The sequence below is a fragment of the Peromyscus maniculatus genome, chromosome 1 (genome assembly GCF_049852395.1).
Source record: "Peromyscus maniculatus bairdii isolate BWxNUB_F1_BW_parent chromosome 1, HU_Pman_BW_mat_3.1, whole genome shotgun sequence".
Lineage (NCBI taxonomy): Eukaryota > Metazoa > Chordata > Mammalia > Rodentia > Cricetidae > Peromyscus > Peromyscus maniculatus.
Window position 1 is genome coordinate 56,612,525 of NC_134852.1, and position 26,999 is coordinate 56,639,523.

The 26,999-nt window shown below is 39.5% G+C and overlaps 1 protein-coding gene and 1 non-coding gene across 3 annotated transcripts in view; one reads left to right on the forward strand and one right to left on the reverse strand.

The window, feature by feature from the left end:
- The window catches only part of LOC143266964 (STAM-binding protein-like), an 89,828-nt gene that overhangs the window by 37,882 nt on the left and 24,947 nt on the right, over positions 1-26,999 (reverse strand). The gene's annotated exons all lie outside the window — the stretch shown is intronic.
- Positions 8,303-8,434, forward strand: LOC121826818 (small nucleolar RNA SNORA13). Its single transcript, XR_006068962.1, has one exon. It is a non-coding gene; the product is annotated as a small nucleolar RNA SNORA13 (small nucleolar RNA).

Genomic DNA, 26,999 nt, shown 5'->3' on the forward strand with positions numbered 1-26,999 from the left:
TTTTTAAATTACTTTTTCATACACTGGTATCCTATAATTCAGACATTTTCTTCATTCTTTTAGATTTTATTTATTTATTTATTTATTTATTTATTTATTTATTTATTTATTTATTTATTTTCATCTAACTGCATCTTTTAGAAGACATGTCTCCCTCTGGATCTGGTCTCTTGATAACTCTCTACTGAGATTTTAATGTCTCCCATAAAGCCCTTCATCCTCCTTATTCCTCTTGATCCAATTTCTCCATAGGACTCTCTAATTGAATTTTTAACAATCTTCAGTTCTCAAACTTGCATTTGGCTCTCTCCTCATTCATATCTACTTAATATTATAAATTGCATAAATAATTTGGCTGAACTACCCCTCTCTGTGTGTCCTTTTGTCTATCTATCTATCTATCTATCTATCTATCTATCTATCTATCTATCTATCTATGCAAGTGTGTTTGTATTTCAACTATACTTAGAAACTCACAGTTTACATTTTCATCCATTCCCAATACATAAAAGACCCAATAAAAAAATCAGGGGCTGGAAACATGTCTCCCAGAGCATACACTGCTTTTGTATAGAACTCAATTTATATTCCCAGCACTCACTCTGAGGCAGGGATCTGAGGCCTCTAGCCAAGGCACCTACACTCATGTGAATACATTCATGCACATATAATTTGAAAATAAAACAAATTTTTTAAAAACATATATAAAACAAGGTTTTATTAACATTAATCAGACAGATATCAGTTTGCAGGGAACACTGAGACTGTTGATTATTGAGTTTGAGAGTGAACCTTGGCCCTGGGTATAATGACTTCAATTTTGCTGTTACATACACTTACTCATTAGTGGTGATAGTTCTATCACATGGTATGTAACAATACCTTCATTAGTAGGTTCAAAATACACATTTGTTTAGCTTTATGCAGTGACTTTGGAGCTGGAGCCTGGATATTGTTCATTTCTCTATTTAGGTCATTCCTCTCTGTGTTCATTTCTTAGTTAGGTCACCAATTCTTGTTGGCATTCCCAATTGCCAGTCTCTGACTCTTGTGTGTGAATTTGTGTGCTCAAATATGTTTCTTAACATCACCAAACTTATTTCTAACAGTAACCACTAATACGTACATAAACATCACTCTGGACCAAGCACTACTCAAAACATTTTAAATAATTCTAATATTATAAGTACTTTATTAGTCAGTGCTACCATTTCCCCATTTAAACAGTAAGCAATTGCATCTATTTTTTGATCAGTCAGACTCTATCATTTCATGCAATTCTATATTTACTCAATAAGAATTTTCTAGGCCCATTCCCTACAGAGGAAAAAGTACTGACTATGAAGGACACAGTAATGAACACACACTCTCTGCCTTCACAGAGTGTGTGAAAGAAAGCAAACCAACAGACACAGAATGAGTCACAGTAGATGTTTGCAGAGAGCACATTCCGGCCACAGAGGGGGTCAGACACAGCCACAGGAAGTCTAGAATACCTTGGGCACAGGGAACATGCGATCTGAATCTAGACAGACCATGTAGGAGTTACTTTTTAAAGTATGAGGGGCAGAGCTTGTGGGTTTTATGAAAGGAAACATAAGCAAGCAGATGGCATTGAAGCCAAATAAGACAATGTGTGCAGCAGTGATTTTACTTATCTGTAAGCAAATTTTAGATCTATAACAGCTTGTGATGTTGACAAAGTAGAACTGATAATCGAAAAACTAGTGTGGTGGGGTGGGTAGTTAAGTAGTAAGAAAGCCTAACTTAATGTTCAGATGCCTGCATCAAAAATGTGATGTTTCATCCAGGACTGTCTGTGTATCATCAGTCTTCTTGTGAAATAAAACAGTATTTTATAAGCTGATGAAAACCGTAGTAAAAGTCAGGGTTTTGTGTCAAGGGCATTGACTTAGTAAATTATACATTTTAGAAAACGGAGAAAGAGGGAGAGGAAAAGAGAAGTTAAGAGAAATAAGAAGAGGCTAGAAATAGATGGAGATTTTATTTGGAATTATTTGAGAGTTGAGGAACACTGTGCTCATCTTGATGACAGGGAAATGTAGCTGGAAGTGAAATCTCTTTTCCAGTTAGTTGAAGTGTTAGGATCTAACTGCGTCTCACAGATAGATTCTTTTCCTGATTGTCTCTGGTTACCAACAGCAGGCATAGAGAGGTGTCTGTCATTGAGTAGGCAGGTATATTTGTTTTGTACATTTTCTCACACAGAGTCTGCATTTCAGGATCCTAGCAGTGTTCAGGACAGAATTCCATGGCCCTCTACCCACTCTTAGCATTTCAGTGTCACACCAACCAACACAGCCATGTCCCTCACCAGAAGCCTCCTGAGGAATCCCCTCTCTCCTTCTTTCCTTTCCCAGTACTGGAATGGGGCTAAATTGACTTTATCAAGACTAACTTGTATGTCTATGCTCTATGATTTACACTAAAGCTCTCGAGGAGGATCTTCTGATGGAACTTAGCCAGAGGATATCACACTGTCACTCTTCATCTTGGAGGTCAGCAGAACCCCTCCAAGCCTGAGGAGAAGACGCCTCTCAACAACAACCTACCCTGTCTTCATCCATCCAGAGTGAGTAAAGAGATCCATATTTGATGGGTCCCTCAGTATTATAAAGGGATTCTTGTGTGATGGGTCTCCCCAACATTATGAAGAGACCAATATGTGATGGGTCCCCAAACCTTTATGAAGGGACCCATGTGTGGTAGGTTCCACCACTTTTATAAAATGTGTATGGCTGTGAGAAAAGTGTTTGGTCTTAAACTCTTTTTTATATTCTCAAAGTTCATTTTCTCCATGGTATTACATAATATTTAATACCAAAATACAATTCATCCAAATTTTAAATAGCATTTCTAGAAATCTCTAATATTGTTAGATTTTAAAACAATATTAAATTGTTTCTCAGAATGTATCCTCCAAATATCACCAATAAGTTCTTAATCCTTTCTGTTTGGCAAAATCAACTGCTTGAAATACATTGAATAAGAAGTCATAAGGAAAAGGCATGTTTATAAATGAATCCTACACCAAGGAGACTCAAAGTCATCTGATCCTCACAATAAATTGTTAAGGCCATTATCAATATATCCTGTAAAATGTGGTCATTCTTTTGAAAGTAATTATAATCCATTTAAAATTGTTATTAAAACAGTTAATCAGCAAAATTACAAGTTATTTATAACAGTTAATAACTTTAAACAAGTAACATAATCCAATATGAAAAATAAAGTTTCTTGCTTTTGTAGATGTCTAATCTTTGGCATGAAATCCTGGTTTATAGTTTTTATGACTTTCAGCACTATAGGTCTTGGGGATGGATGATGGTAGGCAGAGTTCTAGAATCTCTCCTGGAGTTACAATGGCTGCTAAGACTATTCACAATCTGTGTGGCAACAGAGAGGGTGGATATATTCAGTCTAGCCCAAGTTTCACTTTGATGAAAGTTACAGAAGTTTTCAATTGTCTAACACTGAGATTTCAAAATTGTTTACATGTAGCTGTGGTTCTGAAATAAAGCATGCATATCCATCTTGCTGGCTTAAAAACACAAGAGTACCAAAATTCCAGGAGCTAATCACAAGCTTAGCTCCGTAGTTACAGGAACACAGGCAAATATAGGGCCAATGTTGTAGTAACACGGGCAGTCTCGGAGCAGAATCTACAATGATGTAGGCAGTTTCAAGGCAGAAGTTACAGGGACCTGGGTGAGTTCAAGGCCAATGTTACTGAGGTAAATGTAGATTCAGGGCAGAAATGAAGTCACTCTCTAGAGATTAGTAAGTATCCAGGCACTGCTTGAAACTTAAACTTCTTTACTGATAAAATTGTTAAATGATGTTATTTAAGGGAGTCTTAAGAAAGTGCAAGTTCAAACCAGCAAAGCATGTGCAGAAAAGAATGAGAAAACTCTAGAAAACTGAAATCTCTACAGCAGTTTATTCAATAACCTAGTATGAGAATCCCCATTTTTAATTATTTAACAGGGAGTAGAACACAGTTCCACTTGAGGCCACGGATGTGAAACGTTGAGCTATCTAAGTGGATTTCACCAATTTCTCAGGAAAGAAAAACAGATGGAAATTAACATTGTGGGTCTTTTCTGTCATCACATGTTTGGGTGCATCAGTAGCACCCAGATCATTTCAGTTACCAGCATGAAGTCTTTACAGCATGGCTCAAACCCTCATTAATTAAGCTTGATATGATTAATTTTAAGTTTATTTCTATCACACAGACTGGTTACAAAGAATTCCACAGCTGGATCTCCATTGCCAGAGCACACTGATTCTACTGGAGACTTCTTTAGGCCTTACCCACCTCACTCCCTGCCATGGAGATGCTCCTCATTTCCAAAGCATCTCAGGTGGAGTGGAGTTAGATGTTTAAAACTTGGGTAAGTTGTATCTTGTCATATTCCAAAAGAAATTGATGCTTGTAGCTGGAAGTTTTCCTGTGTCTCTCCCAGTCCACAGCTGCTCAGACGCAAGTAAAAACACACGGAGGCTTATATTAATTAAAACTGCTTGGCCATTAGCTCAGGCTTCCTACTGACTAGCTCTTACATGTAAGCTCAGCCCATTTCTATTAATCTATATGTTGCCACATGTTCCATGGCTTTACCTGTGTGCCATTACATCATGCTCCCTGGACAACAGGCTGGCAGCTCCTGACTCAGCCTTTCTCTTCCCAGAATTCTCCTTGTCTGCTTATCCTACCTATACTTCCTGCCTGGCTACTGACCAATCAGCATTTTATTAAACCAGTATACAAAAGCATTATCCCACAGCAGATGCTTAAGCATCAGAGTCCAGCCTGTCAAAGGGTTCTTGGGGTGAGGAAAGAGGAATGAGAAAGTATTAGATAGAAATACAGACTAAGACAACAAGAAAGACAGAGTCACATGATAGTTTTGGAAGGGCCCTGGGTCAATACCCAGCCACCCAGAGTATTATTCTAGTGGGCTTTGTATACACTACCAAAGGGAGAGGCAAAAGACATCCCCCTTTCAAGATTAAAGTACAGTCAAGTATAGACCCTTCAAAACACATGGTACCCACACCCCTGGCCAAATTATCCTATTATGCATCCCTGCTGGATAAAGCAAACTCAGATTCTCTGACCTTGAGTAAGGCCTTACTAGGGAGGTTCTGTGGGTAAGCAAAGTAATAATAGACCCAACAATAGTTCAAATATAAACTTGGAGTAGGAGATATGAAAATCAATATTTGATTATTCTCTCAGAGCAAAGATGAAGTAACTAAGTCTAACAGCACAGCCATGAGCTTCTAATATGAGGAGAAAAATGAGTACACCTAAGGGTTTTCATCAAATTAATATCAGACTCATTAATGGAAACTTCACTTATTTTATAATTAACAGTGATTTGGTTGCACTACCTTTGGCATGAGATGTTTGCCTCTGTCTGAAAAACATACCTCAGCAAAGCAGGTGTGGAGAATACAATGGGGTTCCTGTAGGACACAACCTTCTTAGTTTTTATGTTGCCCCAAAATTTAGCTTTTAGGATATAAATCTGGATTTCAGATAATTGATAGTGTCAGTCCAGATTAAAATGATGATTAACAGTAAGATTAAATGTATATCAAAATGGAGAACAGTAGATGCAGTGCAGTGATTGACATCATTTGTGAAGTATACTATTGATGGGCTGGTAACTTTCTATTCACTGAAGAGGAGGTTTTCTGAAGAAGCAGCACATTCTGGAGAGTGTGCCAAGAGAGGTGCCAAGAGCACGTGCTGCTCTCTTCCAGAGAATCGAGTTCAGCTCCTCTGCAGGCATGCACATATGTGCTCACATCTACACACAGACACATGGAGACACATAAACAGATGATAAACATTGAAAAAAAGCAAATGAAGCACAAACATACTTATTTCACGCAAGTGTGGTGACACACACACCTGTAGCATTTAGTGGGCTGAGATGGGAAGATCATGTGTTTGGGCCCAGACTAAACACAGTAAGATCCTGTATCAAAAGCTTAAACAGCCATGTGCTTTAGATATTCCAAATACTGAAATTCAGATGAGATACAATTTAGCCTCCAAATACTACAAAATATCAATAAAGGTGACTTTTAACTTGTATAAAATATTAATTAGCTTTTAGAAAATACATTGTTAATCATTACAGAGTTCATTGCTCTCCTACCTGTGAGAAGCTATCACAGCCAGTATATGTACATTTCTGTACCTACGTTTATAGAAACCTAGAAGCACCCTGAGGTATTTGCTATTATAAAGTCATCCTTAACTTCATTTACACTGGCTGTCAACACTGGGATATATTGTGAGTAACCATAAACTGGGACACAAAGAGAAGCAAAGGGGACACTGGGAGTTACAGGGAACACATAATCCTGCATGGAGAGCTGTCTGCGCCCATGGTGGCTTTAAGGGGGAAAGAAATGTCAGTTTAAGAAATTTGCATTTACTCCTAAACAAGCATGTCTACCTTTGGAGCTAGGCTTGTTCAACAAAAGTGTTGTTTACAGGACAAGCCAGGAGAACTGTCAGTGCACAGGCCATTGTCTCTTACTTCAAGGCAGATAGTATCTAAAAGTGTCTCCCTTCAGGAAGAATGGAGTTATTTACATGCATGTTTGTCATACCAATCAAAGGATAGCTACAATTATCTTCACTAAATATTAGAGGTCTGTGGCACATAAGAATATTCTTTTAGTCAGGGTCTGCTTTGCACATTGAAGACTTCCTAGAATTTCTGACACTCCCTGCCCAATGCCCATTGTGCTCCAGTTGTATAGGTGGTGATATATACTCCAACAGAATAAGCACTCCCCGGTGGTTATGAAATTCCAATTGAAAATACCTGTATAGTAAGTCAAGTTAAAGCTAAGAACCATGACAATTCAGATATCAATATTAAGAAGGCTTCATCAAAATGAAAGCTGCAAATTCACACCTGGTTTCTTTTTTAGGCATTTTCTTGGCACCCCAACTTACATTGAACTCATTGATCTTCCCCTTCTGGTATTCAGTGTGTCCTTCTATTTTAACACACACCTGCCTTTTATCCCTGTTCTTTCCTGGCCTCGGAAGGGTTTTTATTTACAAAATCTGAGAACTAATAGGCTCTAAATGTAGTCTTGCACGTTGTGGACAGACCTGAGGATATGTGCACATTAGTGTCCAACAGTAGCACGAATATTATGGAGGTAACATGTGCTTTCTCTTTGGGTTTGGGATTACCTAAACAGGAAGGAACTCATGTCCGATATAAACTTGGTCAAGATCTGGTGCCTGGGAAGATAACAGAGTCTAGAGGGGAACTCGTTACTATTATTTTCTAAATGGACATGTGAACAGTCTTCTAACTGTAGCTCAAGTTTATATAACAGAGCTACTCTTAGACTTCACCTGAGAAACTTTGTATTATGGAAGGTAGCAGTCAACACAAAGAGTCCTAACCTATCAAAAGGCTAAGAACAGAGAAAGGTGGAGCCCTCGGCCCTAGATTGGTTCTCTCTCTCTCTCTCTCTCTCTCTCTCTCTCTCTCTCTCTCTCTCTCTCTCTCTCTCTCTCTCTCACACACACACACACACACACACACACACACACACACACACACACATTCTAAGGCTCAGCGGTGAATGAACAACAAAGCTAGAAGATAAGGATGTGTGCTACAAAACAACATTTTCCAGACATGATGTGGCAGTTATACTTATGAACCTACCGTACCTGTGTATACATGCAAAAGATTGAGCCTGTCAACATTTCATTTTGGAAGGAGGAAGGGTGCATGAGGCTCCACTTTCCTTCCTCCCTTCTTTCTTTCCTTCCCTCCCTTCCTTCATGCACCCTTCCTTGAGAGACTATGGACAGTTTGTTGTGGCTAGTAGAAGGGTTGTAGCTCCTTAGTAGTGCAGCCCCTGACAACATGGCCATGCTGCAGTAAATAACTTCCTACCCATTCTCATGTTAATACCCTAATTAAGCTCATGGGATCACACACACATATAAAGACATGAAAGCAATAGAGGGACTGGGTAGGAAGAAGAAAATTTTCAGTGGTAAAGGGAGGAGTGAAGGAGAAAAATGGGACTGAGAATGGATAAAATTCACTATATACTTGTACAAAGCTACTAAAAAATAAAAATGTAATTATTGGTATAGTTCTACTGCAAATAATTCTTCATTAAAGAGTTAATAGATAAGATAGTCACTTTTAGGGAAAGACTAAAATAGGTTTGAATGTCTTTTATACAAAAATAACTTAAAGAAATAGTGATTATTAGCCTTTGTGCTGCCCATTCACCTTTTGTCACTAGTGAAAGTGGTGTCAAAAGAGGCATAAGTTAATGCTTGCAGCCTTTTCTTACCCTGGAGTTTGGTATCTTGGAAGTAGGAGCTGCCTAAGTAGCAGAAAATCTACCCTAACTTGTTTATGTAAATGAATTTACTGCCCAGTGCTGAGAACGTTGTTTCTTTTAATTGGTTCTTATTCATAAAAAAAGGAAGGGAGGGAGGGAGGGAAGGAGGGAGGGAAGAAGGAACAAAGGAAGGAAGAACAAATATAATATGCAGACAATGGCTTGTCTAACATCAAAATCTAAATGGGCCATGAAATACTAAGTAGCCTGAATGAATGAATGAATGAATGAATGAATGAATGAATGAATGAAACTAAAAATCTCATTTAGGGTAAACTCTCTACCTTTCTTCCACCATTACAACTATTCTATACAACTATTCTCCAGGTAGGCATTATGACCTGCACTCTCTAGGTAGAAATTATGACCTCCACTCTCCAGGTAGACATTGTGACCTCCACTCTCCAGGTAGACAGTATGACCTCTACTCTCCAGGTAGGAATTATGGCCTCCACTCTCCAGGTAGACAGTATGACCTCCACTCTCCAGGTAGACATTGTGACCTCTACTCTCCAGGTACAGTATGACCTCCACTCTCCAGGTAGACAGTATGATCTCCACTCTCCAGGTAGACAGTATGATCTCCACTCTCCAGGTAGACAGTATGACCTCTACTCTCCAGGTAGGAATTATGACCTCCACTCTCCAGGTAGGTATTATGACCTCCACTTTCAGCTGATGTAACTGAGGCTCAAAAATCTCATATTTTACATCTTTTTAATAGGACTTGTGGGAAAATAAAATTGGCTCTTTCCTAATTATTTCACTTCCCTCTCTTACACACTATCTCTTTCTGGTTTTTCTTGTAGCTCTCCTTCCTCGTCCTCCCCCTCCTTCATCACAATAGTATCATTACAATGTAGACAACTAAAACAACATATTCTTTCTGCAGAACTATAGTCCAACTGTAAAGTATACCATGCTGGTGGGTCAGAAGGCCAAATGAAAGGTATGAACCATATTTAATATTGAAGAAAATCGTTCCTCTCCCCATGTTCCCTGTCACCTTGGGTAGCTGACTGAGGAAGCTGAATGAATGATACATTCCCAGCTGACACAGCTGATGTTTCCCGGTGGGTACACGACTAATTTCCTCAACTCCTTGACAGAGAAGAAACAAAAGGAGACCACTTGCTGTTAGGATTCTGTCGTGTGCAGATTAGGGGTCTTGTCTGTTGCCTTACATCATCAGCGGGCGACTGCATCCCCACCTTAAAAAGCCACACATGGACCCCACACTCGCTCTCTCTCTCTCTCTCTCTCTGCCTCCCCTTCCCATGTTTCCTCTCTGTGTCCCTGCTCTGTTCCCTCCGTCAGGCCTGGCTTCTCCCTCCTATTCTCTCTTCTTTCTAATAAAGCCCATTCTAACTCTGGTAACCATGGCCTGTGACTCTTCGGCCAACCCACCAGCGCATTTCATGCTGTTGCATGGAAGTTGTCAGACTCTCAGCTACTTCTCCAGCACCATGTCTAGTTGCACACCACCATGTCCCACCATGATGACTGAACCTCTGAAATGTAAGCAAGCCACACCAATTAAATGTTTTCCTTTATAAGAAAAAAGGGAAAGACAAAAGAAAATAGAAATGATGTGAACAATTCACAAAAACAAATCACCAAAATACTCTAGCCTCTTATATACTGTGAAAAACAGCATGTCCTGACTCAGGTGGCTCAACAGAATGACAGTCAAACTTCATCATGCTACACAGGATTAATTAACATTGTAACCATCAGATAACAATATAGCCCAACCAACTAAATTCTCTTTATGAGAAGATCATTACTAATAAAGTGAGGCTGTGAATGAAGGTATGGAATTATCAAGATCTAACCTAAAGCAGGCTATTATATAATTTGGACTTGGCCAGGTGCCACATAAAGGTCAACAGAAAAGAGCACATATAGCAACTGGTCCGTTCCATGGCATGCAGGAAGTTGAGCAATCACACCCACCCACAAACGGAGTAAACTAGAAATGAGAGAAGGCTATAAATTCTCAAGCCCCCCAACCCCGCCGAAATACTTCTTCAACAAGGTCATGCCTGCTGAAGGTTCCATAACCTTTCCAAACAGCATAAACAGTTGGGAATCAAGTATTCAAATATGTGAGGTCATGGCAACATTTATCATTCAAATCACTACATCACTTAAAAATAACCAAATGGTATGTGTATTTACTACAATAAAAAAGTTAAAAGGCACATGTGTACACATGTATGTATGCACAAAGGACTTCATGAATAAGGATGTTCAGATGTTCATCCAAAGAAAAAATAGGTATTGGGCAATAAAGCTTTCTAATAGTACTTAGGGTTGGGATTTCTACCCCTACTACATTTATTATAATATCCCTTGATCATAAATCTCACATCGTACAAAAATAAATTCAGTTCCCTAACTATCATTCTGAAGCTTTTCTTACAAGATTGATCTTAAGAGAATATAATCTCTTTTTAGTATAATCAGGGGAATGTTTTCATATATGTGTTCTTCAATTTAAAGTATCTAAATAATTTTATATTAGTTTATACAGATTACATTTGGGGTCATGTTGGTAAAAACATCAAAAAATTATAATAAAAGGTGGTAGAGCTAATATGTTAGTTTATCAATTTCTTAAAAAACAAGTTTAATTTTATTGTATAACTATGTACTAGCAAAAAAATGTATATTAGATAAAGGTCTTGGAGCAATCAGGAATACAAGGAACATACCTAAACATAACAAAGACAATTTATAGCAAGCCAACAGCCAACATCAAAGAAAATGGAGAGAAACTCAAAGCAATTCCACTAAAATCAGGAACAAGGCAAGACTGTCTGCTCTCCCCATACTTATTCAATATAGTACTTGAAGTTCTAGCCAGAGCAATAAGACAACATAAAGAGATTCAAATACAAATTGGAAAGGAAGAAGTCAAGCTTTCCCTATTTGCAGATGACATGATAGTATACTTGAGTGACCCCAAAGATTCAACCAAGGAACTGATACAGCTTATAAACACCTTCAGCAACATAGCAGGATACAAGATCAACTAAAAAAAAATCAGTATCCCTCCTATATTCAATTGACAAACAGGCTGAGAAGAAAATAGAGATACATCACCCTTACAATAGCCACAAATGATTAAAAAAAATACCTTGGGGTAACAGTAACCAAGCAAGCGAAGGACCTATATGACAAGAACTTTAAGTCCCTGAAAAAAGAAATTGAAGAAGATGTCAGAAAATGGGAAGATCTCCCATGCTCATGGATAGTCAGGACCAACACAGTAAAAATGGCAATTTTACCAAAAGCAATCTACAGATTCAATGCAATCCCCATCAAAATTCCAACACAATTCTTCACAGACCTAAAAAGAATAATACTCAACTTCATATGGAAAAACAAAAAACCCAGGATAGCCAAAAGAATCTTGTACAATAAAACAACCTCTGAAGGCATACAATCCCTGAGTTCAAGCGCTTCTATAGAGCTACAGTAATAAAAACAGCTTGGTACTGGCATAAAAACCGACATATGGACCAATGGAATCGAATTAAAGACCCTGACATTAATCCACACACCTATGAACATATAATTTTTGACAAAGAAGCCAAAAGTGTACAATGGAAAAAAGAAAGCATCTTCAACAAATGGTGTTGGTATAACTGGATATCAACATGTAGAAGGCTGCAAATAGATCCATATCTATCACCATGCACAAAACTTAAGTCCAAGTGGATCAAAGACCTCAACATAAATCCAGCTACTCTGAACCTGCTAGAAGAAAAAGTAGGAAGTAGTCTTGAATGCATTGGCATAGGGGATCACTTCCTAAATATAACACCAGTAGCTCAGACACTGAGAGAAACAATAAATCAATGGGACCTCTTAAAACTGAGAAGCTTTTGTAGAGCAAAGAATATGGTCAACAAGGCAAAGCGACAGCCTACAGAATGGGAAAAGGTCTTCACTAACCCCACATCTGACAGAGGACTGATATCCAGAATATATAAGGAACTCAAGAAATTAGACATCAAAATGCCCAACAGTCCAATTAAGAAATGGGCTACAGAACTAAACAGAATTCTCAACAGAGGAAACTCAAATGGCTGAAAGACATTTAAGGAATTGCTCAACATCCCTAATTATCAGGGAAATGCAAATCAAAGCAACTCTGAGATACCACCTTACATCTGTCAGAATGGCTAAGATTAAAAACACTAAAGACACCTTATGCTGGAGAGGATGTGGAGCTAGGGGAACTCTCCTCCACTGCTGGTGGGAATGCAAGCTTGTAAAACCACTTTGGAAATCAATATGGCGCTTTCTTAGAAATTTGGGAATCAATCTCCCCCAAGATCCAGCTATACCACTCTTGGGCATATACCCAAGGAATGCTCAATCATACCACAAGGGTACTTGCTCAGCTATGTCCATATCAGCATTGTTTGTAATAGCCAGAACCTGGAAACAACCTAGATGCCCTTCAACTGAAGAATAGATAAATAAAATGTGGATGGAATGGAATACTACTCAGCACAGAAAAACAATGACATCATGAGGTTTGCAGGCAAATGGATGGATCTAGAAAAAAATCATCCTGAGTGAGGTATTCCAGACTCAGAAAGACAAACATGGTATATACTCACTCATAGGAGGATACTAGATGTGGAACAAGGATAACTGCACTGCTACTCACATCACAGGGAGGCTACTTGGAAAACGGGACCCCAAGAAAGGGGATCGCCCAATGACAGAGAAATGGATGAGATCTATATGAAGAGCCTGGACGTGAGTGGGGGTAATGAAGGGCGAGGGTCGAGGGAAAGAGAGCTTGGGGGAGGGGGAGATCCCAGCTGGATCAAGAATAGAGAGGGAGAACAAGGAATAGGAGACCATGGTAAATGAAGACCACATGAGAATAGGAAGAAGCAAAGTGCTAGAGAGGCCCACAGAAATCCACAAAGATGCCCCCACAATAGACTGCTGGCAATGGTCGAGAGACAGCCCAAACTGACCTACTCTGGTGATAGGATGGCCAAACACCCTAATTGTTGTGCTACAAACCCCATCCAATGACTGAAGGAACTGGATGCAGAGATCCACAGCTAGGCCCCGGGTGGAGCTCCAGGAGTCTAATTGGCGAGAAAGAGGAGGGTTTATATGAGCGAGAATTGTTTAGACCAAGGTTGGATAAAGCACAGGGACAAATAGCCAAACGAATGGAAACACATGAACTATGAACCAATGGCTGAGGGGCCCCCAACTGGATCAGGCCCTCTGAATAGGTGAGACAGTTGATTGGCTTGATCTGTTTGGGAGGCATCCAGGCAGTGGTACCAGGTCCTGTGCTCAGTGCATGAGTTGGCTGTTTGAAACCTGGGGCTTATGCAGGGATGCTTGGCTCAGCCTGGGAGGAGGGGACTGGACCTGCCTGGACTGAGTCTACCAGGTTGATCTCAATCCTTGTAGGAGTCTTTGCCCTGGAGGAGATGGGAATGGGGGGTAGGCTGGGGGAAGGGGAAGGAGGTGGGAGGGGGAGAACAAGGGAATCCATGGCTGATATGTAGAACTAAATTATATTGTAAAATAAAATAAAATTTTTAAAAAATCCAAAAAAATGACAAAACATCATTAAATTTGAAGATGGATGTAAAAAAATGTATATTAAAAAATATAAAGCCAGGCGGTGGTAGTGCATGCCTTTAATCCCAGCACTTGGGAGGCAGAGGCAGGCAGATCTCTGTGAGTTCGAGGCCAGCCTGGGCTACCAAGTGAGTTCCAGGAAAGGCGCAAAGCTACACAGAGAAACCCTGTCTCAAAAAACCAAATAAATAAATAAATAAATAAATAAATAAATAAATAAATAAATAAATAAAATAAAGCATATAATTCATAATAGCATAGAAATATAAAACACTAAAACTTAAGGTATAAATAAATCTGTCCCTTGAAAAAATACACCTATACGTGGAAGTATATAAATGGAGTAAGAAATTATTTCATGTAGAAAATTCAATATAGCTAAGAGGTTAGTGTTTCCAAAGTTTATTTCTGAATTCAGTAAAGTCTTTGTTTCAACCCTAACAAACTTCTTTAGAAATGAAAATTTCTAGAGCACCTAAGCAATTTTTTTAAGTTCTGTCTTGGTCAGGTATAGTAATGCACACATTTACTCACAGCACTCCAGAGGTAGAGGTACATGGATCTCTATGAGCCAAGGCTAACCTGAGCTACATAGTGAATTACAGGCTAGGCAGGGTTACACAGTAAGACCCTGTTTCAAACAAAGAATCAACACTTTAGACTTATTTTTATTTAAGGATATGTGCATGTGCACACACATCTATGCAGGTGCCAGGAGAGATTAAAGTGGGTATTGGATCCTCTAGAGTCTAGAGCTAGAGTTACAGATGGTTGTGTGCTGCCTAGGATAGGCACTAAGAATCAAAAGCCTGTCCTCTGAAAGAGCAGAAAGTGTTCTTAACTCCTGGTCCATCTCTTCAGCCCAACCTACAAAGTTTTTTAAAGAACAAAATTGAAGACTTCTACTTCATTTGTACGTTTCTGTTGCAAGTGTATCCATATACAAACATATTCTCTACACAGCACAATAGATAGTCTAGAGGTAAGCATATATGCAATGCCTTCATGGGATGCCTTGACATTTGCAAAACTAAAGCATGTCTAGTGCCCTGGTCCCAAATATTACAACCAGATTTATTCTCTCCAGAACCCATGGATGAATGGGGAAATGTTTCCATATGCAGTCAATAAAGCAACAAAAAGGGTCTATGGGTATAAGAGATATTGTATCAGTCTCAAAAGCATTTTGTTAAGTGAGGGAAATTAGATACCAAACTGTTTTATAATGTTGAGTTAGGGGCTTTTTAAAATATAGTAGTTAAAGACTGATGGTTTCTGGCGTTTGACGAGTAAGAAGGGGCTTGCCTGTGAAGGGGTGATTTGAAGTGATAGAAATGTGTTACACCAGAATTAAGACAATGGCTGTAAGAGTACAGTCATTAAAATTCATTGAGCTGGACACTTAAAACTTTTGTTGTGTAGATTACATGTTAAATTTAGCAGTTTTTAAAATTATATTCACTAGTTCTATGGTTTAAATATAAGAGCTTACATATTAATAGGAACAATTTAAGACAAATCTTTAGTGCAATAAAGAGTCATTAGACAGACTGGAGTCATTAATGTCCTGTGATATTTTTCAAAGTAATTGACTTTCCAATATATTGGGACTATATTTCTTATGCTAACAAGCATCTGTTTCTAGTTACTGCCAGATGTTCTAGGTGACTAGTGAAAATTATCTTTTATAATTGGACTTTGGTATATACTCTATTTTATATGTACATATAATTGATCTTCCATTTTCAAGTACTACATTAAATATTCCAGTGAGTGTTTGATATGTGCAAATCTCCCAAAGGCTCTTTCAGTGGTAGCTAACACCATAATTAACTCATTAGAATAATGATGTTTGTTAATGTTAAGGAGATTTTTATTAGACTCTTATGGATATTATTCTGTCTCTCATTGCAAAATAGCTATGCATTCATTATAAAACATAATAAGATGACAATTATTTATTTGCCCCTATGACTGTACTTGAAGTTTTATGTATGTCTGTGTTCATCATATATACAATTTTGTCTGTTTAATTGGGGACTGAGATTCTTTCCAAGTTGTAAAATTACTTTGTAAATGGTAATTAGCCTATGATCACATTAACTTTCTTTTACCATACAACATAGAATAGCTATCTTGAATCAGTCAAGGAAGTACTGCTGAACCTGACCTCTGCCATCAAAGAGTCTCTTGCTGTTCTTACACACCACAGTTATTAGACTGTTATGTAGAAAAACACACATTTATTTTTGTTAAAGCAGTTTTGTCTTACTGTGTCATTTTCTCTGTGGAAATGGTTCTGAACTTGTGCCTTATAAACTTTATTTATGCATTAACCTCAGTCAACCCAACACATCCTGTGAGAATGGCTGGGGAGGAAGCTAAGCCCTGTCTTGGGAGCAGAGCCTCTGAAGAGCTCTGAGAAAAACATCCTGAAATAGCCTCTCTCCTCCCCTGGAGGACACAAAGTTTGTTGTCACCTCTAAATATGCTTTATTGGTAGCAAGGTTCTATAAAAAAATTAAAACACAAATGGGAGGCATAGTGAACCCTGATTGCTCAGGCTTCCAACTGTAATGCAAAGTATTCTCTTAATGATGGGAATGCTCAAGCCTGTTATCTGAGGCACATCTTCTTAGCTGAAAGTTACTCACAAAGGGAGACTTCTTATTGGAAGAATTTTATGAAATGCTCAGAATTAGAAAGGATGTAGGGGGATATGTGTCTTATGTTGGAAATCACCAACAATCTATTAACAGATCTGGAGAAACATCAACTCTCTCTCTCTCTCTCTCTCTCTCTCTCTCTCTCTCTCTCTCTCTCTCTCTTTCTCTCTCTCTCTCTCTCTCTCTCTCACACACACACACACACACTGTCTTTCTATTGCTCTGTCTCTGTGTCTCTGTGTATCTGTCTCTGTCTCTCGCTGTCTCTGTCTGTCTCTCTCTTTCCAACCTCCTTGAAAGGCTCCACAGCAATATTCTTTCTCTGTCCTCTATTCTTCTAGTATGACTACTCACTCCTCTTCAACTCAATTTGCCCTCTTTTGATTAGTCAATGTCATGGTCATTTTGGGGTGGGGGCTTGCACCACAGATCTCCTGCTAGCTTAACTGTGGGTTTTGACCATGAGACTCATAATGAGAAATGCATTTTTCATTTATAGTTACCCTCATATTACATCAATGAAAGGGAAAATATTTCCTATGCTATCCCTCTTACTGGGTGAGATATGCTCAGCTCTAACTCATTCTCAGTCAGTTCCTTTTGTTATTATTGAAATATAATTGAGTTTAAAATACTTTAGAAGGTCATGATAATTGTAAAATTATAATAATAAAAGATCACTTTGGGTCTTGATGGAGCTCCCAGTTGAATGTGACCTGTGTACCCAGCTGCTAAGCTCACTCAACTTATAGGCTAAGGACAGAATATAAGTTGTGATGTAAAGCTAAGAAATGAGAAACAAACATGTGGCTTGAAGAGGCTAAACTTTGTTCTCTATTGATTTTGTCAGACTTCTCTCAATTTTGAGGTCTCCCTAATGGTTTCCCCAGAGAGTAGCTTTGATTCCAGTGTGAGGAATCACTTCTAAACGCATCAAAAGATCACAAAGTGGAAAGACAACAGACAACTTTCTGATATTCTCAACTGTAAGGGAAAGGACAACAGCGGATGGGCAGGCAGCAAGAGATAAAGCTTTTAAGACTGGATTTGAAATCATGGAGCTCTAGGTGCAAGTTTTTCCCCACTATATTACAATGCCATACTAGCAAGCACCCACAATCTGCACCTGTAACTTATACCAAATGGATATCAGAAGAGCACACTATCTTTCTTATAAAATATTTTTGTAATAATGAGATTTTTTGTTAACTGAAATAATATCCCTATATCTAACTTCTCACATGAAAATCAAAATTTCTCAAAACACAGCCGTGTAAGTGTACACTCTCTGTTTATCAGAGTCCTACAGCTCTTACTACTGTGTACTTCCCCAGATGTAATACAATTTCTTTTACCTATGCTTGTCCCCAAAGCATGTTCTCTCTCTACATGCCTCTGCAGACAGAACTCAGATATTCCCGTGGATCCCAAGAGATTCTAAAATTGCTTTGGTCATCAAAATATCACTCTTGCAGAACAAAATATAATACACTATGGCAAAGCCGCCAAAGGTAGATTGGCATGTCTCAGTTTCCCTGAGACAACCCCCAGAGGTCCTCTGTGTGCAGTTGTGTATTAAGAAATGGCTCCCTTCTTCTCCACCTCCCAGTGAAGGAAGAAATGCTTGTTCCATGTTACCTCCTCTCTTTCCTGTATGGGAGAACACCACTCTCACAAGTCTGTGTTCAGCAGCAGAGTTGCCCTCAGGTACAGAACAAAGAAGACACAACATCAAAGTGAGTAAAGGAAAGAGAGAGGACAGTGTCCCTGCACCACTCTCCAGGAAGGTCATTGCTGGTTGTGGTGGTTTCAGTGAGAAATGTCTCCCATAGTCTTGGGCATTTAAGTACTTGGCTCCCCAGCTGGTGGTCCTCTTACAGCAGGTTTAGAAGTAGAGCCTTGATGGAGGAAATGCATTACTAGAGTGGGCTTTTTAGAGTAAAACCTCCACCTACTTCTAGTTTCCTTGCTTTGCTCTGTGTTTGTGGTTCTAGACATGAGCTCTCAGCTTCCTGCTCCTGCTGCCTCTGCCCTACCATCACAGACTCTAACTCTCTGAAACCATAAGCCAAAATAAATTATTTCTTCTATAAGTTGCCTTGGTCATGGTATTTGTCACAGTAACAGGAAAGTAAATAGGATCCTGCTCTAGCAGCACACAACTTTCAGGCCCAGGCTTGAAGAAACAGTCAGGAGCTAGTCACTGCATTAACTATGTGTCATGTTGGCTGTCTGTGCAAGAAATAGGATGGAGTCCTTGTAAAAGCCGTCCAGGCATCTCTGAATCTTTTAGAAGCATGGACTCAGGAAGAGAATAGCATCAGCAGCTATTTTTGGTGAAAATAAAATATGTTCTTCTAGTTCATCTATATATCATGCATCTCAGTTTCTTTAAAAAGTTCTTAACAGAAGTGGTGTAAATTTGTTGGCTATGGTCTATGAAAATAAGAGAAATAAGGTAAAATGTCAGGGACTTTGACATCCCCTGCACATTTGTGCAGTGATGCTGTTACTTATTTTTGTTATCTCTGGTAACTACCATTTCTCAGAGCTAACTTTTCTTGCTGGTGATGTGTGTTTCATCTTGTCATTTGTCATTTCTCACAAAAGAAAAAGAGCACTGAAGCAATGGGTGAAAACTAGGACACAGCAAACGAAGAGCAAAGTGACCATCTGCTGTGAGGTGGCCCAGGTTGAACCTGAATAAAAGGACCCTTATGTGCTTGCATCGGAAACCAGCTCCTTGGTGGTCTCTGGGGGTTTTGTGAAACGGGTGCAACACTAGCAGTTTTTGTTGCAAATTTTCCTGGTTTTTTTCTTGGCTGTAGCAATAACAGACCTTCTAAGCAGACTTTCTGTGATGTTCCCAGAGTCTAAGAGGATGTGGTACAGACATGCTGTTTGTCACTAGGAACCCAACACTCTTTCTCTATACTTGACCAGTTATGAGTCTCCACAATTACCACGGACCACTACAAAAGAAGCTTCTTTGATCAAAGATGGCAGCAGCACAGTTTTCTGCGCCTTGTTATCTAGAAGGCAATGTGACAAACACATGACGTCCATTTAGCAAAACAACAGTGATAGCTTCCTCATTATGGTCTAGGGCCTCCCTAGCCACAGGCTTTGGGCCAGTTTTGCAGTGCACATGTGACTGCTCTCCTGTGGAGTGAGCATCAAATCCAATCACAAAGTTGATACATTGTGAAAGACTTGCCACTGTTACCCCAGTTGCCTCACCTGGTGAGACTTATGAGTAGCTGTCACTCAGTGGCCCCAGAGGAGTAAGACTATGAAAAACAATTCATCTCAGCAGTCTGCATAGCACATTCCAGCACTGCGAAATCTACCCAGCAGGAGGGAAGCCTCCAGCCCAGTTCCTGCGTGATTTCTCTGTCCTGAAACCAGATCTATGGCACTTTCAGCAATAAGGTCTTGCTGGGAGGGCTATCACCCCTACCTGCTTGCCAGGAGACCATAAACAATGCAGGCAATTGCTACCAAAACAGGATCTCGTGTAGCCCAGGATAGCCTCAAACTCACTATGTTACTGAGGATGACCTTGAACTCCTGTTTCTACCTCCTACATGCCGGGATGCTGGGAGAACAGGCCTGCAGCTTGTTTCTACAATGCTAGGGATCAAATCCAGAGCCTTGTACATGCTAGGCAAGCAAGCACTCTACCAACTGAGCTACATCTGCACCCTCTGTTTAATTTCTTAAAAACCAAAGTTAGAAAGTGCAATAACCTACTTTGAGGCTTAGCAAACAACATAGGAAATATACTATTACTGGCCCCTGAACTTCCTGCTGCTGTACTTTTATGTCTTGTCCCATTACCCATCTTCCCTCATCCCTGAAGATACTATCCTGCTCTTAGTTGTTTGCCAATATCTTCACTTGCACTGTGTACCTTTCCCTTCAGCCTACAGTCTTCATGAGAAATTGCATCACATGACACAGTGCCTGAGCTCAGAGGGGTCCCATCACAACAACAGAACTCTATAAAGCAAGAGCGGCCAGTTCCTGGGATCTGACAAATACAGCATGGCAGGGCTACTCAGCTGTGGGGGAACTGCCAGAACACACATCCACACAGAAAATTCAAGGATTGAAGCTTCTCAGAAGTCTGGAGCTTCGTCAGACTGTTCATGGGAACAAGAGCAAAGAGGACTTGGAAGCAAAGGCACATGCCCTGATCTTTATGCGTCAGTCATCACTAGTCTCTGTCTGCAGGACCTGCACAAGAGAAATGGGAGCCACCTGCTCTTTATCTTGCTATGAGTCATCTCCTCCCCCTGCTCCTCACAGAAGAATGTTAACATAACTTTCTGGTTTCATTGCATTTATTCTTTTTAAGTAAGTGCATGTGACCTACAATAACTTATCAAAAGAAACTTCTAGTCCTCATCCTTTTAACTATCTGAACATACAATTCCACTGGCCAATGGCAACTGGCTCTGACAGTCTGACACAGATGTTTTGGTGTGTTTTAATGCATTCACACGGTCTTCTTTACTCTGTAAGATGGTAAAGTGTTGCACATGATGTGGCTACTTGAAGCTTCCTTCAATGAAACACATACAGCGCGCACATTTTAATATGTTAGGTTACTCCCTTCATCTAAATGGTCACACTTCACTGCATGGATTTAGTTTGAAACTTTATTTTTTCAGTTGGGGTGCACATGACACAGATAAACATAGAGGTGGGAGTCCATTCTCTCATTCAACTGTGGGTACAAGGAATTGGACTTGACCTCAAACTCTTTTATCCAATAGACATGCTCACTGGCCTTGAATTATTCTCTTATTGGCCATCTTTATAAATGTTCCCTGGTTTAGATTTTTGAAATAATGAAGCTGTCTGTATTTTTATCTAATTTTGAGTTAGTACATTCTAAAAAAGAATGTTTCAAGGGTACACTTAATTTGGTATTTACATTTTTAAAAAAATATCCACAATCTTCTGACACAGAAAAAACAACTCTAATCGATGAAAATCCAAAGAACTCATTAGTAAAATTTGGAGCAGGAGATAGTCCTACTCAGGAAGGAGCATACCAACTGTTTCTCCAGTGCCAATAGATCAGTCCTGAAAACATATTAAAATAACATTATCTGAACTCAACAGGTTATATTTAGGAATATATTTATATATGTATATTTGTGTATATGTGTGTCTGTGTGTGTGTGTGTGTGTGTGTGTGTGTGTGTATACAATAATAATTGACTAAAAATAGCCATGAATTTGAAGGAGAGTGGGGGAGGAAAGTGAAGGCAGAAAAATTTTACTTAAAATACAATATGAGAAAATACTTTCTAAATGTTATGTGTGAGAGAATACAAAAGTACCAGAAAGAAGCATAAAGAGAACAATGAAGTCAGCATGAGTTTGTTGCAAAGAGCCCAAAAGCAAATGGACCACATCAAGCTAGAAAGCTTCTGCAAGACAAAGGAAACAAAGAATGCCGAGGCAGCACATGGGATGGGAAAGCTGTTTGCAAATACTGCATCTAACAAGTGGGTAATATCTAGATTGTACAAGGTAGTCCATCAACTCAATAATAAAAACAACCAAAATCCGATTTAAAATGGGCAAGTCTACACCTCAATGAGATACCACCAAGCTGCACTTAAAATGGCTAGTGTCAAAAAGACAAACGATAGCAAGAGTTGGTGAAACAGGAAGAAAGGAAACACAGGCTGTGGTGGGAAAGCACTTTAGAAAACCCATTATGGAAAACACAGCACAAGCTCTTGAGAAATCCCAAGATAGCGTATAGAGCCAAAGGAAATAAACTAGTACATTGGAAATCCATCTGTCCCTTGGCCATTGCAGCACAAACAAAAAGTGCCAAGTGAGAACAATCTAGGTGTCTGATGACAGATGAGTAGATAAGATGATGTGTTGCACTTACAATCACATTCTTGCATACAATGGATAAAATTCGGCACTAACAACAAAGTGAATCTAAGCCGAAGTCATGTTGTTAAGTGAGATAAAGAAGACACAGAAACACCAGCTTGATAATTCTCTCATACCTGGAATTCTAAAAAAGCCAGTCTTACTATAGACAAAAGAAAAAAGGTTTCCAGAGGTTGCAGAGGATGGGGGGCTCAGGAGAGGCTAGTGGATGGCTGCTGAAGGACCTATGGAAAAGAACAAAACATTGTGATGGGTCTGTCACACAATGGAAGGGCTAAAAAGAGTACATATAAAAAGTACATATTTACGCTCTAGGACCCAGGTCCTGGGACACATCCAGTCCCCAGGAACCCCCACCCAACTCTGACCCAGTTGCCAGCCAGCAGGGAAAACTCCTGTGGGAAGGCTCCCACACACACCAAAACCCCCCATCGGACCCTGCAATTTATAAGTTCCTTGCCCCACCCCAATTCCCATCCACCTGGGACCCCAGTTACTTCTTGAGACACAGAAACCCAACTGCCAACTCTCATTGGACCAAGAGGTGAGTGACTCTTCTCCCACCCAGAGAGTCCTGCCTCTAGGACCCAGGTCCTAGGACACAGCCAGTCCCCGGGAACCCCCACTCAACTCTGACTCAGTTAGTTGCTGGCCAGCAGGGAAAAATCCTGCAAGAATCCCTTCCCCCACCAAAACCCCCCATCGGACCCTACAGCTTACAAGTCCTATGCCCTACCCCAGTACCTATCCTCCTGTGACCCCAGTAACTTCCTGGGACACGGAAACCAAGCTGCCAGCTCTCATTGAACCAAAAGATGCTTCCTGAGACACAGAATCTATCAGCTCTGACTGGACCAACAGCCCTGATAATACCAAGAGCAGCTCCGTGAGCCACAGAATCAGCTATCTTGGATTGGACCAAGAGCAGCTCCCAGAGATGCAAAATCTGACAGCTCCAATTAGACCAAGAGCAATGATTGGACCCACAGGGGCCCCCTGATATACAAACACAGCAAGCACAGATTGGACCAATAGCAGTTCGCTCAGACACAGGCACCTTTTGTATCTATTGGAGGAAGAGATGGGTAGACACCAGTGCAAAAATGCATACAACACATAAGGAACAATATGGCATCACCAGAACCTTACCCAGACAAGCCCTTATCCAGACTAACCAAAAGGCAGAGAGAGCATCCGATTAACAAAATCAGAAATAAAAAGGGAGAGAAAACAACAGACAACAGGAAAATCCAGAGAATCATCAGGTCATACTTCAAAAACCTGTACTCCACAAAACTGGAAAATGTAAAAGAAATGGACAGTTTTCTGGATAGGTACCACATACCAGAGTTAAATCAAGACCAGATAAACCATTTAAATAGACCAATAACCCTAAGGAAATAGAAACAGTCATTAAAAGTCTCCCAACCAAAAAAAGCCCAGGACCAGATGGTTTCAATGCAGAATTCTATCAAATCTTCAAAGAAGAGTTAATATCAATACTCTTCAAATTGTTCCATAAAATAGAAACAGAAGGAATATTACCAAACTCCTTTTATAAGGCTACAGTTACTCTGATTCCCAAGCCAAACATAGATACAACAAAGAAAGAGAATTACAGAACAATCTCCCTCATGGACATTGATGCAAAAATACTCAGTAAAATATTGGCAAACAGACTCCAAGAACACATGAAAAACATTATCCACCATGATCAAGTAGACTTCATCCCAGAGATGCAAGGATTGTTCAACTTACAAAAGTCTGTCAATGTAATACACCATATAAACAAACTGAAAGAAAAAAACCACATGATCATCTCACTAGATGCTGAAAAGGCATTTGACAAAATCCAACACCTCTTCATGATAAAGGTCTTGGAGAGATCAGGAATAGAGGGAACATACCTAAACATAATAAAGGCAATTTACAACAAGCCAACAGCCAACATCAAATTAAATGGAGAGAAATTCAAAGTGATTCCACTAAAATCAGGAACAAGACAAGGCTGTCCGCTCTACCCATATTTATTTAATATAGTATTCAAAGTTCTAGTTAGAGCAATAAGACAACAAAAGGAGATACCAATTGGAAAGGAAGAAGTCAAACATTCACTATTTGTAGGTGATATGATAGTGTACATAAGTGACCCCAAAATTTTGACCAAGGAATTCCTACAGCTGAAAAATACCTTCAGTAATGTGGAAGGATACAAGATTAACTCAAAAAAATCAATAGCCCTCTGATACAAATAATAAATACAAATAATAAAAGGGCTGAGAAAGAAATTAAAGAAACATCACCCTTTACAATAGCCACAAATAATATAAAGTACCTTGGAGTAACTCTAACTAAGCAAGTGAAAGACCTATATGACAAGAATTTTAAGTCTCTGAAGAAAGAAATTGAAGAAGATATCAGAAAATGGAAAGATCTCCCATGCTCATGGATAGGCAGGACTAACATAGTAAAAATGGCAATCTTACCAAAAACAATCTACAGATTCAATGCAATCCCCATCAAAATCCCAACACAATTCTTCACAGACCTGGAAAGAACAATATTCAATTTCATATGGAAAAACAAAAAACTCAGGATAGCTAAAACAATCCTGTACAATAAAGCAACTTCTAGAAGCATCACAATCCCTGACCTCAAGCTCTATTATAGAGCTATAGTAATAAAAACAGCTTGGTATTGGCATAAAAACCGACATGTGGACAAATGGAATCGAATTGAAGACCCTGACATTAACCCACACACCTATGAATGCCTGATTTTTAATAAAGAAGACAAAACTGTACCATGAAAAAAAGAAAGCATCTTCAACAAATGGTGCTGGCATAACTGGATGTCAAAATGTAGAAGATTGCAAATAAATCCATATCTTCACCAAGCACAAAATTCAAGTCCAAGTGGATCAAAGACCTCAATATAAAACCAGTTACACTGAACCTGATAGAAGAGATAGTAGGAAATAGTCTTGAATGCATTGGCACAGGAGACCACTTCCTAAATATAACACCAATAGCACAGACACTGAGAACAACAATTAATAAATGGGACCTCCTGAAACTGAGAAGGTTCTGTAAAGCAAAGGACACAGTAAATAAGACAAAATGACAGCATACAGAATGGGAAAAGATTTTCACCAACCCCACATCTGACAGAGGGCTGATCTCCAAAATATATAAAGAAATCAAGAAACAAGACATCAAAATAACAAACAATGCAATTAGAAAATAGGCTATAGGACTAAACAGAGAATTCTCAAAGGAAGAATGTCAAATGGCTGGAAGACATTTAAGGAATTGCTCAGCATCCTTAATTATCAGGGAGATGCAAATCAAAATGACTCTGAGATACCATCTTACACCTGCCAGAACAGCTAAGATAAAAAGCACCACAGACAATTTTTGTGGGAGAGGATATGGAGCAAGGGAAACATTCCTACACTGTTGCTGGGAGTGCAAACTGATACAGCCACTTTGGAAATCAGTGTGGCAGTGTCTCAGAAAATTGGGAATTAATCTACCTCAAGACCCAGCTATACTACTCTTGGGCATATACTCAAAGAATACTCAATCATACCACAAGGACATATGCTCAACTATGTTCATAGCAACATTATTTGTAATAGCCAGAACCTGGAAACAACCTAGATGCATCACAACTGAAGAATGGATACAGAAAATGTGGGACATATACACAGTTAAGTACTACTCAGCAGAGAAAAACAATGACATCATGAGGTTTGCAGGCAAATGGATAGAACTAGAAAATATCATCCTGAGTGAGGTAACCCAGACTCAGAAGGACAAACATGGTATGTACTCACTCATAAGTAGATACTAGATATAAAGCAAAGGGTAATCAGGCAACAACCCACCACTCCAGAGAAGCTAACTAACAGGGAAGACCCAAAGAGGGATGTATGGACCACACTGGAAAGGGGAAATAGATGAGATCTCCATGAGTAGACTGGGGGTGAGGGGTGGGCAATGGAGGGTAGAGAATAGGGGATAAGAGCATAAGGGGATGGGATGATTTAACTGAAAAAGGGAGGGAGGGGGAATGCAATGAGAGAGATACCATGATGGAGAGAGACATCATGGGGATAGAGAAAAACCCAGTGCTAGGGAAGTTGCCAGGAATCCCCAAGGATGACCCCAGCTTGTACTACTAGAAATAGTGGAGAGGGTGCCTCAACTTAGCTGGCTTGCCCCAGAGATCAGACCGGTGAATACCCTAACTGTCATCACAGAACTTTTCTCCAATGACTGATGGAAGAAGATGTAAATACACAGCCAATCACTAGACAGAGCTCTAGGA